The sequence below is a fragment of the Phyllopteryx taeniolatus genome, chromosome 5 (genome assembly GCF_024500385.1).
Source record: "Phyllopteryx taeniolatus isolate TA_2022b chromosome 5, UOR_Ptae_1.2, whole genome shotgun sequence".
In the NCBI taxonomy this organism is placed as follows: Eukaryota; Metazoa; Chordata; class Actinopteri; order Syngnathiformes; family Syngnathidae; genus Phyllopteryx; species Phyllopteryx taeniolatus.
The window spans coordinates 13,458,728-13,477,031 of record NC_084506.1 but is presented as its reverse complement, the minus strand read 5'-3'; the positions used below and the strand labels follow the sequence as shown (position 1 = coordinate 13,477,031).

Below are 18,304 nucleotides of genomic sequence, written 5' to 3'. Positions count from 1 at the left end.
GCAACAGTCGCTGATGCTTTTTCAGCGATTTATTTAATGGTACAAACAGTGAAATACACAAACACAAACCTCACGTCTCACACGGGGTGGCAATTGGAAATTCAAAGACAGCTTCTGAATGGCCGGTCCATTCCAGACTAACCTGGCCCAGTGTTAGCTTTTTTTTTTTTTTTGAACAGGCTATTCATTCATTTTCCGTAAAAGTTATTCGTATATAATTACCAATACACACAGCCATCTTTCAACAATGCATAATTACTGCCTACTATTCAACAAATACAAGATGACGACTTATACTATAGGGTAGCCTGTATGATGTCATCAAAGCCATGCACAACCGCACCAGCAACGCGCACGCCAAGGGGCTGCCGCTGTGGCCTGGCCAGACTACCGGTAAGTGTCAGACACAACACAAGAGTTACAGCCTACAGGGTGTATCATGTGTTTATCCTTCGTCGGACCTTTTCAACAATTAAAGCAGCAGCATTATAAGCTCTGAGTGCCCCACCCCCACACCATTTTGGATTCATCCTCATTTTTGCTGCAATCTGATTGTCTCATACTCAGCTCAATTTCACTTGTCAGCAACTTGCTAACAAAGCAAGGTACAGAGGTGAGAATGTTGCAAAGAAAGAAGGCAGGTGAGAAGGAAATGGGGGATGCAGAAAAAATAAAATGGAAAAAAAAGAAAAATATTAGAGCAGGGTGCACCAAATGTGCAAATCTGACAGATCATTTCAGTGGAAGGGGGAACAAAGATGCTGCAGAGGCAGGAACCAGTGGGCACGGTGGGAAAGTGGCTAAATATACATATAGCAGGCCATGCATTTGTTATGCAAATGATTTGGTATACTTTACAATTAATTAATGAGAAAATTGTTCAATACTTTAGTCCTTATCTATTGCATGATTGATTCTTGACTGATTCTGTGACCTGACTTTGTGATTAGGTCACATTACACTTTAAGCAGTTAAGGGATATTTACATATTATATGATATGTGAACCAATGCGCGGAATCCCTCAGACATAAGAAAGCTTTAATTCGTCCAAGAGGGATGCATATATGTGTGTGTGTGTGTGTGTGTGTGTGTGTGTGCGCGTGTGCACATGCATGCATTTGTGTGTTTGTCTGATTTACGTCTGGCGTTTTCTTACATGGATTGCCTTTGTGTATTAAAGAACATAATACTTATTCTGATTATTATTGTTCTTATTAGCTTCAACATCATCAGCGGTGAAGGTCACTAGCAGAGGGGTTATTGAGGGACTGGGTGACCCCAGTCATGGCAGTGGCAGTGGGGAGTTGGTCTTGGAGAAGGAGGAGGAGGAAGATGTGGTGGTCTTCAGAATCAGAATCAGAATCAGAATCATCTTTATTTGCCAAGTATGTCCAAAAACACACAATGAACACAAGGGGGAGAAGGAGGGCAAGGAAGAAAATGGAACAGGAACCAGCAATAACCAGACCAGTAGAGATGCAGTGTGTCAGGCTGCCGTATTCGGTAAGCAATTGTATCTAATGTATACCACAAAAATGAGGAGATCTAAAATCTCAGTCACCGCTCAATGATTAGTATTCGGGGCCTCGCTGCGCGGCAAGAGGAACAGAAAATGTTCAGCCTTCGGTCGCGCCCGGAGCCTCTAGATCTCAAATTCCCAGCCCGAATTTTGGGCCCAATATGTCTCCTCTTAACCGGCCATGTTCCGAAAGCCACTCATTAGGCCCACGGCCCTAAAAGGTACACACAACACTACAGTTGTTGTTGTTGTGATTGGTCTTGTCCCAACGGTAATTACACCTTTAAAAATTAGTTTATTTTTTTAATGTTTCCTTTTATTTTGCTTTGGTGCAGTGCTATTTTTCTTCATTAATAACACAACATTTAAAAAATGGTGGTGTTTTAAGGTGGGCTTCAACAGTTTAATGGTATTTCAGTTCTTTTCAATGGGGAATCTTGATTTGAAATACGAGTGACGAGAGTTACAAGCTTGGTCATGGAACAAATTAAACTTATAAATCAAGGTAACACTGTAATTAGTAGTCAACCACTGTAGTTGGAATAATCTGTGTGCATTTTCTGTATCTGTTTTAATATGTGATGCACACACAAAAAAAAATGAATATAAAGAAGCCCAACCTACAGTATCTGTCCCTGAACAACCCCCAAATCTTTTCTTTCGGGTCTGTCTATATAAAACAGAGAGAGAAGTGGATGGCGTAAGAGGGGAATGGCATTGAAGGAGGATATACTGTAGCAGTGATCTTGTATAAAGGAGTTGCAGAGAATAACAGGCTTAGCTCAGAGTGAAGAACACGTAAGGGCTTCAGGTTGATTGCAGGCTGTGACAAGGAAAGGGGCACAGAGATCAAGCCTTCCAAATGCAACTGTTAAAGGCAGAAGTCTCAAAAGAACAGCTGACAGCTCAGTCACATTGCAGCTTCAAGAAAAATGTCAACAACTGGACAATGAATGAATACCACTGATGCATCACTATCTTTCTCATATGGAATAAAATGTTAACATGGTGTGGAGTGGATATAAAAAGTCAACATCCCTGTTTAAACGCCACGTTTTTGTGATGACACCAAAAGAAATCATTTAAAAACTTTTTCCACGATTAATATCCACATCCAGTAAATTGTAAACAACTGAAATGTGGTTGCACAAGTATGCACACCCCCTTGAGAAGGATTTAGAAATGATTGATTGTAGTCTCCTTTTTATATCACTAAAACTTGGCATTCGGACAGGGTTGTATATACTTTTTATTATCCACTTTATATTTGATTACAATTTCTGTATGTTCTTTCTAAATGTCATGAAAAATGTAAGCATTTCTGTGATTATATTAAGGGTGAGAAGGGCATTTCACTCCCACATTCCCACTGAGTGTTATGCAATAGAGTGAACATTAGGGGGCAATTTTTAATTGCACTTTAATGCCGGGTTCAACTGCTTTAGCTTCTCCCTGCCAACTCTCAGTGTACTGTCTCGCTGTTTCCATGTCCTCTACGGTACTTCTCTTCCTGATGCAGGATTTGATAGATTAGAACTTTAAGGAGGAGGACTCACAGATCAACTTTTCAAAGCTAACTGCCACAACAAACCAATGAAATTCAACAATCCATACATCTCTTATTGTTGATGGTGCGCTCTTCTTGTCTCTTTCTTTTTGCCCTCATCTCAGTTTTTTGGTTTTGTGTGATCGATTTATTTATTTTTCAATAAAGTGATTAATAAGTGTCCACCATAGCCTACTTTACCACATTTTAGTGGGTCTGTAATAACACAGTGACAACAAGGGGACATTTGGGTTGAGTGATGTTGTCATGGGCTTTGCGTGACTGCATATGACTGCTGCTTTTGTTGTTGTCTCTTTATGACTGATGGAGCTTTGAACAAGTGCTGAGACACCGAACAGCATCACAGCTTCCACAAATAACTTCCCTATCACAAACTGTTGACCACCCGACATCACAATATCATCCATGTCTCGCTTTCCAAATCCATCCATCCATCCATTTTCTGCACCGATTATTCTCGCTAGGGTCGCGGGCGTGCTGGAGCCTATCCCAACTATGATCTGGCGAGAGGCGGGGTACACCCTGAACTGGTCGCCAGCCAATCACAGGGCATATATAAACGAACAACCATTTGCAGTCATTCACTTTCCAAATATTAATTTTATTGGAAATCCTTTGAGCCACATTGATTTGTTACAAGACTTTAAAGGCATTAAAACCTTCCCTAAAGCACCATATCTATGCTTGCCTTTGACTAGTTCCATATATGCCCTCTGCTCTGGTAGGTTCAACAAAGCGAGTTAAAGCAAATTTGATCATCCCATTTGTGGAGCTTTTTTAGAAATGGAAATTTCCTATTGACATAGTATAATACAACCCCAATTCCAATGAAGTTGGGACGTTGTAGTAAACATAAATAAAAACAAAATACAATGATTTGCAAATCATGTTCAACCGATATTTAATTGAATACACTACAAAGACTTTTAATGTTCAAACTGATAAACTTTATTGTTTTTAGCAAATAATCATTAACTTAGAATGTTATGGCTGCAACACGTTCCAAAAAAGCTGGGACAGGGTCATGTTTACCACTGTTACATCACCTTTTCTTTTTACAACATTCAATAAACGTTTGAGAACTCAGGACACTAATTGTTGAAGCTTTGAAGGTGGAATTCTTTCCCATTCTTGCAGTCCAGATGGTTCTTTTCCTCTTTGGCCCGGAGGACACAATGTCCACAATTTCCAAAAATAAGTTGAAATGTGGACTCGTCGGACCACAGAACACTTTTCCACTTTGCATCAGTCCATCTTAGATGAGCTCGGGCCCAGAGAAGCCGGCGGCGTTTCTGGGTGTTGTTGATAAATGGCTTTTGCTTTGCATAGTAGAGTTTCAAGTTGCACTTACGGTTGTAGCGCCGAAATGTATTTACTGACATTGGTTTTCTGAAGTGTTCCTGAGCCCATGTGGTGATATCCTTTACACATTGATGTTTATCAGTTTATTTTTGAAAGGGGACAATGCAATTTCATAAAACACATGAAGTACACATGGTTAAAAAATCCAGAATTAGCCAGAAGGCTAGTTTTCATCTGTAGTCCCCTGGCCATGATGTAAAAAAGCAGTAAAATACATCTACAAGACAATATAATACAGGATACATAATCAAACTATACTATTAAGAGAGAATAAAACCATAATTTTTTTGATCATAACAAAAAGACAACATAACATACTTGTCTTTTAGTGTTGGCAGCTATAGGTGTTAACTAGCCACATTTTCAGTTTTTTTGTGAAGGCCTTGTATGTTGTAAGCAGTTTAACCTCCTCAGGTACTGAGTTCCACTCACCAGCGCTCCTCACTGACCAGGCTGACTTACTGAAAGTGCTCCTGCGCAGAGGAATGAGACAGTCACCTCTGACAGAGCCTCGAGTGACACGCTCAGAGCTGTTTCTGGCTGATGAACTCAGCCAGAGGAGCTGGGGCCAAATCATGCAGTACTTTATAAATCAAATTTAAATCTGGAAATATGTGAAGACTGTCCCAGTTTAAAAGACTGTATTTTTTTTTAAATTGCACAGTGATGATAGTGCCTTGGTTTTTTATCCATCACTTTAATTACTGTGATAAATGGCTTTTGCTTTGCATAGTAGAGTTTCAAGTTGCACTTACGGTTGTAGCGCCGAAATGTATTTACTGACATTGGTTTTCTGAAGTGTTCCTGAGCCCATGTGGTGATATCCTTTACACATTGATGTTTATCAGTTTATTTTTGAAAGGGGACAATGCAATTTCATAAATTGCATTCCCTCACACCTGGGCGATGGGTTGTGCTCTTCCAATGTTTTTTTTGCATTCTGACCAGCCTGGGACCAACTGGTTATGCAATAGTTAAAGTGACTAAGAATCATCGAATGCAGGTAAATTTTTGCAGCTTCAGTTGGCATTTCATTCCGAATTGCACGAAAATTTGCGAGGTTTAATTTGATATTTTTACACAATTTGTCAATATGGGCTTTAAAGGAAAGCTGTGAATCTATTATTAACCCAAGATATTTGTATTGGCTGACAATTTGCATTTTTTCTCCATTAACAAGTATGTCGGGGTCAGGTGATACTCTATTTGTTTTAGTGAAATACATGCCTACAGTTTTAGAAACGTTTAGCTGTAGACAGCACTCCTGCAACCAAGTTGTGACACAGGACATTGTATTAGTGAGTTTAGCAGCAACAGTATCTTTGGAGCGACCATGAACAAAGAAAACTGTGTCGTTTGCATACATTACGCACTCTGCTTCAGAGCAAACAGTGGGCAAATCGTTGATATAAAGACTAAATAAAAGGGGGCCCAATATTGATCCCTGAGGGACTCCAGAGGTTAGCCTAAGAGACCCTGATTTGCAGTTGTTAACTGATACAGATTGTGTTCGGTCATGCAGATATGATTCAATCCAGCTCACAGCTTTGCGAGAGAAGTTAAATTTTGAGAGCTTGGTAAGAAGAACTGAGTGATTTACTGTATCAAAAGCTTTCCTGAGGTCCAAGAACACCGCCCCTACAACTCCACCCTTGTCGAGAGAAGATTTTATTTTCTCAATGAAGAGGCATGTAGCCATTTCAGTGGAATGCTTGGATCTGAAACCAAACTGCATGGCGTGGAGAGAGGGGGAGCTGCTGATTAAATAATGGACAATCTGCTCTGACACCCATTTTTCTGCAACTTTGGAAATGGCCGGAAGAATGCTTATAGGTCGGTAGTTATTCAGAGAAGTTGAGTCACCGGATTTAAAGACAGGGGTAACAATAGCAGATTTCCAGGCCTTTGGAAAGTGACCAGATGAAATTGAAAGATTAATGATTGAGGCAATAGGAGGAGCAAGAGTTGAACCTAGATCTTTGAGCATGCTCGTGTCCATTCCAAAAACATCCTTTGCCTTAGATGGTTTGAGTGAATGAATTAAATCGATAACTTTGGTCTCAGTAATATTTGTAATAGTAAAGAACTGCGTTGCAGACAATGCAGGGTATTCCTTCATTTGTTTTACTGCAAACTTAGAAGAGATTTCTGACACAGATTCAATGAAGTAGTTGTTAAAAGCATCAGCCATCACTTGAGGTTCCGTCAGGATGTTTCCATTTAATTGAATTTGCATTAGTTTTGTTTTGTTATTTTGTGTATCACCCTATAGTTTTTTAATATAATTCCAAGTTATTTTTGAATTTCCCTTCGTACTATTCAGAGCAGTAATGAAAAAGTCAGCTTTAGATTTTCTTATTTCTTTCACTACCCTATTTCTCAGTGAGATAAAGTGCTGTCTACTGTATCCTGATTTGACCGACAACTTCAAGGAATGATCGCGTTCTTTCATCAGTTTCAGAATAAATGTGTTTAACCAAGGCAGGCCATTCTTTCTAGCTTTTAGTTTAATTATCCGTGTAAATTGTATAATAATTTCTTGTATTTTGTTGGCAAATTTAGAACAATCCTCATCTAAATTTTTACCAGCGAGTAATACATCCCAGTTTACTTCTTGGATGGAATCTTGGAAATTTTGTTGTTCATGTTTTGGTATCCTATTGGATTCAGTGGTGGCCAAGGGTTTGAAGCGCTTTTTATTTAATTTTCTTGAAACCATTATAAGATTGTGATCAGACAATCCTGTGAGCATATTGTATGGCTTCAAGATCCTTTCTGGCCTATTAGTAAAGGCTAGATCAATCTGAGTTCGGGTTGAGTTTGTAATTCTTGTAGGGCCATTAATAACCTGAGTCATATCCATATCATCCATAACCCTTTTAAATTTTTTCCTAACTTTGTTAACTTCCCAATTAACATTTAGGTCACCCATTATTATCACCTCTTTTGCAAGATTGAGTTGTTTCAGCTGCGATTGGCTGGCAACCAGTTCAGGATGTACCCCGCCTCCTGCCCGATGACAGCTCGGATAGGCACCAGCACGCCCGCGACCCTAGTGAGGAGAAGCGGCTCAGAAAATGGATGGATGGATGGAGTTGTTTCAGTAACATTTCCAGCTTTTCATAGAAAGCGGCATTTGATGAGGGAGGCCTATAAATAACTACAAGAATAAAAGACATTTGCTGTGACAAAGAAACAGTTAGTCCAAGAAATTCTAATCCATTCTCATCTGTAACATGTATTTCATTACAATTAAAAGTGTCCTTGGCATAAATCATAACACCTCCTCCCTTAGAACCCTGTCTGTCGTTTCCAAACATTTTATAACCAGGTACAGATAGTATTGCTGAGGGCGAAGATTCATGGAGCCATGTCTCAGATAGGCAGAGGAAGTTCATATTTGAGTCAGTGAGAAGGTGCTTGACCTGATCACTTTTCGTTAAAATGCTTCGTATATTTAAGTGTGCACAAAGAATGCCTTTTGGTTTACGTGTTGAGTCCCATATTAATTTAGAGTTATTAACGGTTTGGAACGCCCTCCATTTCCGGTGCTTTAGTATTGGGGGGTTTGGCAGCCCCCTGTTTCTTTTATTGGCAATGTTTGCATATAGCTTTACGCTGCCAGCTTCCGCATCAGCCGTCGGTGGTGGTGGTGGTGGAGGCCCAGCCGTCGGTGGTGGTGGTGGTGGAGGCGCAGCCGTCGGTGGTGGTGGTGGTGGTGGTGGAGGCCCAGCCGTCGGTGGTGGTGTAGGCCCAGCCGTCGGTGGTGGTGGTGGTGGAGGCCCAGCCGTCGGTGGTGGAGGCCCAGCCGTCGGTGGTGGTGGTGGTGGAGGCCCAGCCGTCGGTGGTGGTGGTGGTGGAGGCCCAGCCGTCGGTGGTGGTAGTGGTGGAGGCCCAGCCGTCGGTGGTGGTGGAGGAGGCCCAGCCGTCGGTGGTGGTGGTGGAGGCCCAGCCGTCGGTGGTGGTGGTGGAGGCCCAGCCGTCGGTGGTGGTGGTGGAGGCCCAGCCGTCGGTGGTGGTGGTGGTGGAAGCCCAGCCGTCGGTGGTGGTGGTGGAAGCACAGCCGTCGGTGGTGGAGGAGGCCCAGCCGTCGGTGGTGGTGGAGGCCCAGCCGTCGGTGGTGGTGGAGGCCCAGCCGTCAGAGGTGGAGGCCCATTGGCACACATGATAACATAGCAAGACAAGAAGAAACCGCGTCAAAAAGGTTGTTTGGAATCATACGCCCAATATTGAGCCATTTTGACAAGAAAGCAGTTGAAGAAGTTGCGACTTTTGCGAGGACCAAGAAAAGCCCAATTGGCTGGCTGACTGTCGACAAGTTCCCAAATACAGAGTGGCGTCCAAACACCAGAAAGTTTACCTTGCCTGTGCGCGGCTGGGCTTCGTCTTCGACGGAGCCGGCAGATTCAGTCACTTCGTCCTTCGTGCGCCGCCGACGAGGAGCTCCCTCCGCCGCGGTGTGACCAACTAGCTGGCGGCACGTTAGCTCGGCGGCTAGCGAGGTTAGCCGAATAGAAAGAGGAGGACGCGTTTCACATCGGCGGACTTCGCTGCCTCGCCAAAAGGTTCGCCTCACACCTGGGCGATGGGTTGTGCTCTTCGAAGAGGAAACCGACACTTCGAGTTCATCCAGACAGAAGCGCTGCAAGTTCCCGGGCGCAGGCTCAAACTCAAACCGCCTACGTCACTTCCGTCCTCTTGTCGGAGAAAGATGTCGGTTTTTGATGCAGTGCCGCCTGAGGGATCGAAGGTCACGGGCATTCAATGTTGGTCTTCGGCCTTGCCGCTTACATGAAGTGATTTCTCCAGATTCTTTGAACCTTTTGATGATATTATGGACCGTAGATGACGAAATCCCTAAATTCCTTGCAATTGTACGTTGAGGAACATTGTCCTTAAACTGTTCGACTATTTTCTCACGCACTTGTTCACAAAGAGGTGAACCTCGCCCCATCTTTGCTTGTGAATGACTGAGCAATTCAGGGAAGTTCCTTTTATACCCAATTATGGCACCCACCAGTTCCCAATTAGCCTGTTCACCTGTGGGATGTTCTAAACAGGTGTTTAGTGAGCATTCCTCAACTTTCTCAGTTTTTTTTGCCACCTGTCCCAGGTTTTTGGAACGTGTTGCAGCCATAAAATTCTAAGTTAATGATTATTTGCTAAAAACAATAAGGTTTATCAGTTTTAACATTAAATATCCTGTCTTTGTAGTGTATTCAATTAAATATAGGTTGAACATGATTTGCAAATCATTGTATTCTGTTTTTATTTATGTTTAACACAACGTCCCAACTTCATTTGAATTGGGGTTGTAGGTTAAATAAGTTAAAGACAATACTTAGTGTGTTTATGTTCAGCCTTCCCAAAAGCAAAACCTACAACTGTGAAGGCAATCCAGATGGATTGTGATCCACTTTGAGAGAACCAAATGAAATTAAACTCTTAGCCAGTTCCAAGACCACTAGAGAAGATTAGGGAATCAGGATCAGTGTTTTTAATCAAAATAGCAATGCACTTCTTTTGTGTATTCCGTGTTTAATTAAATGGCGATATCCCTAATTGGAGAACAATCCTCCTGTTGCTTGGAGACTTCCAGTCGAGTAAAAACCCACTAAACTGCATTTGGCTTGTGTTTAACCAAGTATTCACCCTCTTTTCCAAACTGTCTGATGTAGGTTTACACAGAAGGTCTGTCAGCTGAGGAATAGTAACTTGTAAACAACCAATCAATATTTCAAATGTTCACTTCCCGTCTTTGACGGGAATACTGTATGTGCACTTCAGTATTTGTGTAACAGCTATACATTTCTTGAACAAAAGGAATTAAAAAAAAAAAAAAAAAAAAAAAATACGTTCAGTACAATCTTAACTGGTCAGTCTTGCCTTGTCGCTCCCTCTATCAGGCCTGCTCCCTCTGTGTAATGAGCACATCGTGGCCGCAAGGGAGCTATGCAGATAGAAAAATTGGTTCAATTATGTGTGAAGGAGTGGGAAATGCACCTGATTTTAAATTTCTACCAAACACAAAAAGATCCGTTCTGCAAGTAGAACCTCTTATTGTTTTCTTGTCTTTATAACTAAAAACTAATTATAACAAATACCAGGACAGCTATGCCCTTTCTGTGGTAGTGCTGCTCAGAGCAATGGACAAAGTAATACATTCAGATGCAATACTGGTTGAGAGTGACGAGTCGAAAGCCCAGTTTACAGACATAAGGTAATTATTTCAGAGGAAGGGAGAGACTACGAAGGACGTTTGTTTGCTTGGTAGATAAAGGTAAGGAAGGTTGTTTATATAGGGCAGGCATTGTGGTTTGAGAGAGAAATGACTATTAGAGCCAAAGCCCAAGTGGTTGAGTATTTATCATCTAGTCATGGTAATGAAAATTACAATCCAGCAGAGAACCATTATTGCTCTGGCCTGGCCTCTCGGTGCAACCTGTTGATTGTGAGGATGACGGTAAAGACAGTGCTCACAGGCAGACACTTAAGTAATTGAAGTAATTGTTCGATGTGATTGACTGGCGATCACTACGTCCACGCCTCTCAGTCAGTCATGAAGAGGTTCCAGAGCCCGAGCATGGTAAAGGGAGAAAATGGATGTATGGAGACCTGTCTCGAGACCAGACTCAAGACCACATTATGAAGTTCTTGGTATTGTCTCGGACTTGACTTCCAAAGGTTTTGGTCTTGTTTTGGTCTCAGACTGGCCGAACTCAGGATTTTCTATCAAGACCAGTTGAGACCAGCCCTGATTTGCTATTCTTCAACTTCATTAATGTGATAATAAGGAAAAGCACTTGGTAAAACAACAATTCCTGCTATTCATGTGCTACTTACACCCCACCACCCCCGTAATGACTGCAACCTTTGCGGTGTTGTGACGTAAGTACGAAAGTACCGTCTTCAGCTTACTGCAACAGCGGGGACAACATTGAACGTTAGCCAGCATCTCGAAACAAAACATAAACAGAGGTAAGCTAATTTTAACCTTAACACCAGGAAACCTAATTTTGTCTTTCTGAGATGAATATTTCAGGAAAGAGGTTTTAATTCCACCTTAAATTGGCTTTACAGTATTTAACAGAAATGCACAAAGTATATTATACTTTGGCTGGATGTCAAATCAACGGAACTGGCTATTTTTTTCCACTCTTTGTACCGTTAGCAGCTCTCGTAAACTAGCTTTACACTCACCGACTCACATGAAAACACGCACAGCTACTAATGCTGCCATCAATTTTGTCAACATCAACGTCCAGCTGCAAAAAGCGAGTTTTTGACTGTCAAATGTATTTATACAAGTTTAAAACTGATTTTCATTGTCTTGGGCTTGTCACAGTCTCGGTTTGTGTCGATCTTGGTCTTGTCTCGGTCTCGACTTGTCTCGGTAAGCACTGGTTTGCAGGGAGCAGATGGCAGACTGGGGACAAAGAACAAGAATTATCCATCCATCAATCCATTTTCTGAGCCGCTTCTCCTCACTAGGGTCGCGGGCGTGCTGGAGCCTATCCCAGCTATCATCGGGCAGGAGGCGGGGTACACCCTGAACTGGTTGCCAGCCAATCGCAGGGCACATACAAACAAACAACCATTTGCACTCACATTCACACCTACGGGCACATTAGAGTTGTCAATTAACCTAGCATGCATGTTTTTTTTGGTGGGGGATGTGGGAGGAAACCGGAGTGCCCGGAGAAATCCCACACAGGCACAGGGAGAACATGAAAACTCCACACAGCCGGGGCCGGGGATTGAACCCCGGTCCTCAGAACTGTGAGGCAGACGCTCTAAGCAGTCGCCCACCGTGCCGCCAGAACAAGAATTAGGTAGAGGTAACTCACGAGGTCTTCAGGAAGCAAAAAGATAAGCAAGGTGGCTAGGCTACGAACTCGACGTAGAGCGTTGATAGTCTGGCGATGAGTTGGAGTCCCACAGCGTCTTAAGAGCAGTCAGGTGTAATTGGGATGACAAGGTGCAGCTGCTAGACTCCAACACGTCAACCCTGCAAAGCACTCATGACACACACACACACACAAACACACACACACACAGGCTGGACTCAGGGTAGCACTGACACTTTGGGCCAGATATCTTTAGAGATATTTATACAGTTCTGCATTTGCAGATCAGTTTATGCACAGCAAGTACAGCAGACTCTGTATCCCGAATAAGGAGGAAGGAAGCAAGTATGGTGTGTCATAATAACCACTATTCTTCTATTCATACCCACTCTAGCTTCATCAGCTTGCTCCCACATGACTCTGATATGCAATGATTTTCATCCCTTCCCTTTTAGTGAAAGATCTGCTGGAGCAATCGAGGGGGAAAGAGATGAGAGATGGGGATTGTTTATTCAGTCAGATGGTCTGTCGTGTGCACTATTGATTTGGGCTGAAGACAACACCACCTACAAAAGGTATGGGGAGGAAGTCAGTGATGCTGTGCCCAAACTATTGGGTAAAATGAATGACAATTCTGAAACTGCCTGAATTGGATCACATCCTTGACTTGGGTTCATTTATTTGGGGGTTTTCTTTTGAAAATACCAATGTATTGTAGTTTCAGAGAGATTATTAAGATGCCTCTTTTGAAGTTGGGTTTCTTTAGTTTTACTGTAATGCTGTATTTTTGAAAATTATCTGTTAAAATTTAGTAAAGTCCCCAAGATGGCTGAGGCATGTTTATTATTATTATTATTATTATTATTACTCCCTCATTCCACCTCTTCATGCCATTATGAGACGTTACGTGTAACTATTCTTGTGGAGCTGAGCCCATTATTGCAAATAAGCCAATAAGTAACCTCAAAACGTGTGTCTCCTAAGCTGGTACACTCTATATGCAAAACAGAGGCACATTGTTAAAGAAACTGGCAGGTAGTGATTATATATTAATTTTCTTGGTCACACATAGATAAGAAAATGGAACGGCTACAGTTTGCCAAGGTTGAGTAGAGCGAGGCTGGAATGGGACTACAGCGTCATTGTTTGGACTTGGATGTCTGAGACGACACCACTTACACGAGCAAAGGACCCAGTGGGAAATGACAGTGTATGTGACGATTCAATAATAAGTCAAGGACATAAAAGCAACGTTAACACACAAAACAGTATAAAGAGTTGAGCAATGCAAAGACTTGTGTACTCTCAAGTCAAATTCAAGTGCAGAATAAGAATGAAACTCCTTTCCCTTCCGTCTATCTCGTCTCAATGTCAGTTCTCGTGAACAAATGTAATCAGCAGGGCGGTCTGGGTGGTGTGTCTATCACAAAGAGCAATGGCTCATTGAGGATTCCACAAGCGAGATGAACTAAAGTCACAGCAAAAAGCATGACTGAAGGACACAATGCATACTCGCCTCCTGCCTCGTTATACTTTTCACATCAAGATTCCTATCTTCTCAAAAAGTGTCCACTTAATGCAGTGAAGGACACAGTATTGCGGTGGCCATGTTCTTATGACAACTATATCAGATGTTTCAAGGCTAAAGAGGGATGATGACAAGGGAGATGGAGAGAGAGCGAGGGAGAATGTTCATCACAATGCTGTACAGATTTCAGGGACAGTGTGAAGCTATTCTATGGCGTCTAAAATCCTCCCTCCATCCCTTTGTTCTCTGCTCTCTCCTCCCCTCATCTTCAGTCTCCTACTCCCCTGCTGTCTTTCCGTTCTGCTCGTTTCCGCAGCGTTTTCACTTTGAACCCAGTTGTACAAATCTATGAGAAAAGTTGAAAATGTTCAAACTGAATAATGTAAACTACAAAGACATTAAACTGTAAAAACCATGAAAGTCTTGCTTTTATGTTATAAACTTTGCTTCCAAAATGCGCAACTCCTCCTTTCCTTCTCAAAATACAATCAACATATTATTTTGTATTTTATATTTGTTCAATTTTGCACATTTCAAAAAGAAAAAATACAAATGTATGTATACCTGCAGAGATTTGTTCTGTAGCATTACTCATCAGACAAGCTTTGCTTAGCCAGATGTCATAGTAAGATATCTATGAATGTTACACGAGCACCACCAACAGGCAAAAGACGAAATTGTTCTGACAGTGGATCTGAAAAATTCGAATTTATCTCTCAAATCTGACAATGCTTTCGAGGTATATTTATTTAACTCAGTTAGTGCAGCAGCAGAACGGCAAGCACATACCAAGCTTTCATCCTGTGGGGGTGGTGTAACATAATTAGTAGGACATGGCTGGATAATAAGTCTCTAATTGATATGAAGAGCAGTGGCTGAGCACAGGTTGTGTTCCACACATGCTGCCAGCTGCCTGCAGGAAGTGCCAGTGGCCTATAAGCAGGGAGACGTCCTCTGATTGATGTCTGTATAGCAAATGTCCTTCAACAATCAGCATCCACAATCTCATATCTCTCTGGTAGCATCGCCAAGCATTCATCTGTTATTGCTTCCTTTGTGCATAAATGTCTGACTGTCTGTTTTGTTTTTGTTTTTTCACTTCAGATTGACTCTTTTTTTAAAAGTCATTTTCAAACAATGGCCCCAAAGATCCCACAGAAAGCAGAAAGTCAAAAGGTTTGTTGCTGGATATTAGGATTTATTCAAGACAGTGTACTGCCAACAGATCAGATGCCACACGTTCCAGAGAGAATAGAAGCGTAAAATAAAAGGAATCAATTTGAAAAGTACTTCTACGTGAGATGTAAAGTGGGTTTGCAGCTCTCTCAGATATCAAATTAGATTTCAAGAGGTTTCTTTTAGAGAGGAGTGGGCGGACCTGAAACAACAGCAAATGCTGAGAGGCACGGCTGGACACAAGAGTACACTCCACAGTGAACCGGATAGTTTTATATTTAGGTGGGATTCTATTTGTGGTTTGAGTGCTGATGCAGGACGACCCTCAAGGACATTTGCCTCATTTACACAGCAATTAAGCACTACCCTGTTGCTAAATTGAAATAAGAGAGAAAAATCCTCTGTGGATTTGATAATAAACTCATTAGCAGGGTCCAACAGGGCAGAACTGCCTTTTAATCAGAGCATCACCTGATTAACGCCCAATTAACAAAGCTAGACCCTCTTAATTTCCCCACTTTGGCACATTGAGAATACAAGCGTAAGCAGTCCAAAGTCTGTGCTACCTCTCCTCATGTGGAAGTGGGACAACATTAAATGTAATGTCTTTGGCGGCAGTCTGTCTGTCTGTCTGGTGGTCCTAACACAGGGCAACTGTAACTTTCTAGCAGCAAACTTCCAACTCATGATGGGATGATGGGATTATGCATTGTTACACCAGATACAGCAAACAGACAAATGAAAACTTTAAAGCATTTTGTGGATTAAGATGAAAATGTTGTTTTTCTATGAACATCAGAAATATTTAGCGACAAACTCGGGTTTTGTCTTTTTTGGGTCACGGGGGAGCTGAAGCCTATCCCAGCTGACTTTAAGTGAGGGGTGGGGTGGTTGCCAGTCAAATGATCATTCACACTCACATCCACAGGAATGGACAATTTAGATTGCTCAATGAACCCAAAATGCATGTTTTTCTAATGTAGGAGGAAGCCGGAGTACCCGGAGAAAACCAACGCAAGCATGGGGAAGAACATGCAAACTCCACACAGTAAGGCGGAGCAGAGGTTCAAAACCTCTAAACTATAAGGCAGATTTGCTAAACACTCGTTCACCATGCTGCCAAGAAAATACCTAATAATTAACTCAATAAAGTATGACCGTGTACAAAAAGGAGTATTTTGTTCTATTGAAAGTACTGACAAAGTGATGACACTTTCATGATATTCTTGTAAAAATGTTCACGTGACCATGTCTTTATGCAGAAACAATAGCTTTATGTATGTTTATTTCAGCATCAGAATAATTCATTTGTACAACTCAAACAGACACACATCATTGACGAGAAAAAAAAAATTGTTTTGAAATTCCAATATATAAAGCATTATTCCTACATTTCTTTCATACATTCAGAGTGAGTCATCCGTCCATTTTCGATAGTGCTTGTCCTCATTAGAGTCTCAGTTAATTGGAGCTTGTCCCAGTTGACTTTGGGCAAATGGGCTGGACTGCTCACCAGCCAACTGTGGGGCCAATCACTTAAGGGCCTGAATTATAAGATCCCAAAAAGCAGCCACTAAATTGTGTGTTCACTACAACAGACTGTGCGCTGTTGGTGGGCGTTGTGTGTGATGTACTAACATTGCGATCATTTACTAGGATCCCAAATAATGGTTGCTAAATTGCATGTTCACTCATTGATTGTGCACACTGATGGCAACAGGTGTAAAAGAAGTGAAGACTGGCATATTTATAAAAAAAAAAAGGATTTTGTGCTTTAGATGGCACTGATAGTATTCACGATGGCACATTTGGGAGAGCACCGCAAGTGCAAAATGATGTAATTGCTAGTGGAAAACAAACAAAAAACACGTTACTGAGTTGCAGAAATTAAATCTATCACTCTATCACTAATTTTGGTGTCGCCTGCAACACCATTAAAAGCCATGTTTTGTTAAATTTAACTGATCCTCCGTATCCATTCGGCATAACATTGCATATAAATTTTGGGTGAGCACCAGCAGGAAAAACTTCTTTGGTAGAGGCCGACACCAGAAAATTGCCAAAGTGTGCTGGAATGACCCAGGCACAAGGAAATGCATACTTGAAAGGGGTTTTGTAAGCCCTTATGTAAAAAAAAAGGGGTGAATAAATGATATGTCACCATCAATTTTGTTTCTGGCATTTCAAAAATGCTTACACAAGCGGAAAAGATCAGTTCTCCCCACCACCTCTAATTTTGCCTGCGCCTTCTCATGAAGGTTATGCTCAGATGTGTCGTTTGCAGCTCCCTTTCAGACGCGATTTTTAAAGATGCAAAATCAGCTATCACGAGTCATCTCAGGTTTGATAAATCACAGTCAGCATGCGGAATTAATCTATTTGGAATTACTTCTCCCAAAACACACAAAATTAACTGCGGCATTTCAGTGCATTTGGCAGGCGCAATCGTGCGTGCATCCAGTTAGGAGCTCAGCTTCCACATTTGTTTGTGTGAGCAACCACGTTTGCGCCTGTTTTGGCATGAGCAAAACTTGAGCAAATCAGGCCCTTAATTTTTTTCTAAGTAAATCACATGAAAGACAAAGCAACTATCTGTTTATCAAAAACCCTCAATTTTCATTGTGCTTGCATCATCATAAGACACTGGTTTCTCCATTGGGTTTGTGCATGTTCATGTGAAACTATCCCACTCATGTTCTCTGTCATTTCCAAGTGTTGTGGCCGATGCAAGTTAACGACATGTACCTGTTTGGAGCTAGCTTACTCTTACTGAATGCATCGTGAGGACAACCATCGCTGAAGCTACGACTCATCTGAGAGGTGACCCTCCATGACTCCACTGCTTTCTCCAGGTCTTCTAGAATGTCTGGCACAATAGCTTGCTCAGCTAGGAAGATGATCATTTCCACGACCAACAGCAGGATCCAGCCTAAAGCCCCCAGCCAATAAGAGGAACCTAGGATGGAAAGGTCCTGGTGGATTTCTTCGGAGTGCTGATGGGTGAAAATGGACCAGCTGAGTAGGAAGAAGAAACCTGCCAATGGAAGAAAAATAGTGATAAAGCCAAGAGTCACAAAATGAAAAACGTCATTAAGGCCTATTATTGGATGCCTAGAGCTTTAGAAAAGGGTTTTTATGATAATGTACAAGGAAATTAAAAAGTCTATTTAAATACATGCTGCCCTTGAGGGTATGTAAATGCAGCACATTAAAGTCTTCTTGAATTTACCTCAAACCAACTCAACAAAGTCTGTTTGGACGTTAACAGAAAACAAAGCTATTTTTAGGACTTTGCTCAGCGAGT

The 18,304-nt window shown here is 41.8% G+C and overlaps 1 protein-coding gene across 6 annotated transcripts in view; it reads right to left on the bottom strand.

The window, feature by feature from the left end:
- Positions 1 to 9,931: 9,931 nt before the first annotated feature.
- accs (1-aminocyclopropane-1-carboxylate synthase homolog (Arabidopsis)(non-functional)) overlaps positions 9,932 to 18,304 on the bottom strand; it is a 29,042-nt gene continuing 20,669 nt past the window's right edge. For 4 of the 6 annotated variants that reach the window (XM_061772860.1, XM_061772856.1, XM_061772862.1 and 1 more), the window contains 2 exons: positions 12,297 to 18,034; positions 9,932 to 11,875 (listed from right to left, as the gene is read on the bottom strand). The gene's annotated coding sequence lies outside the window, so the exon portion shown is untranslated. The remainder of the gene's footprint in view (positions 11,876 to 12,296; positions 18,035 to 18,304) is intronic. The other 2 variants (XM_061772857.1, XM_061772858.1) reach the window with 2 other exon arrangements.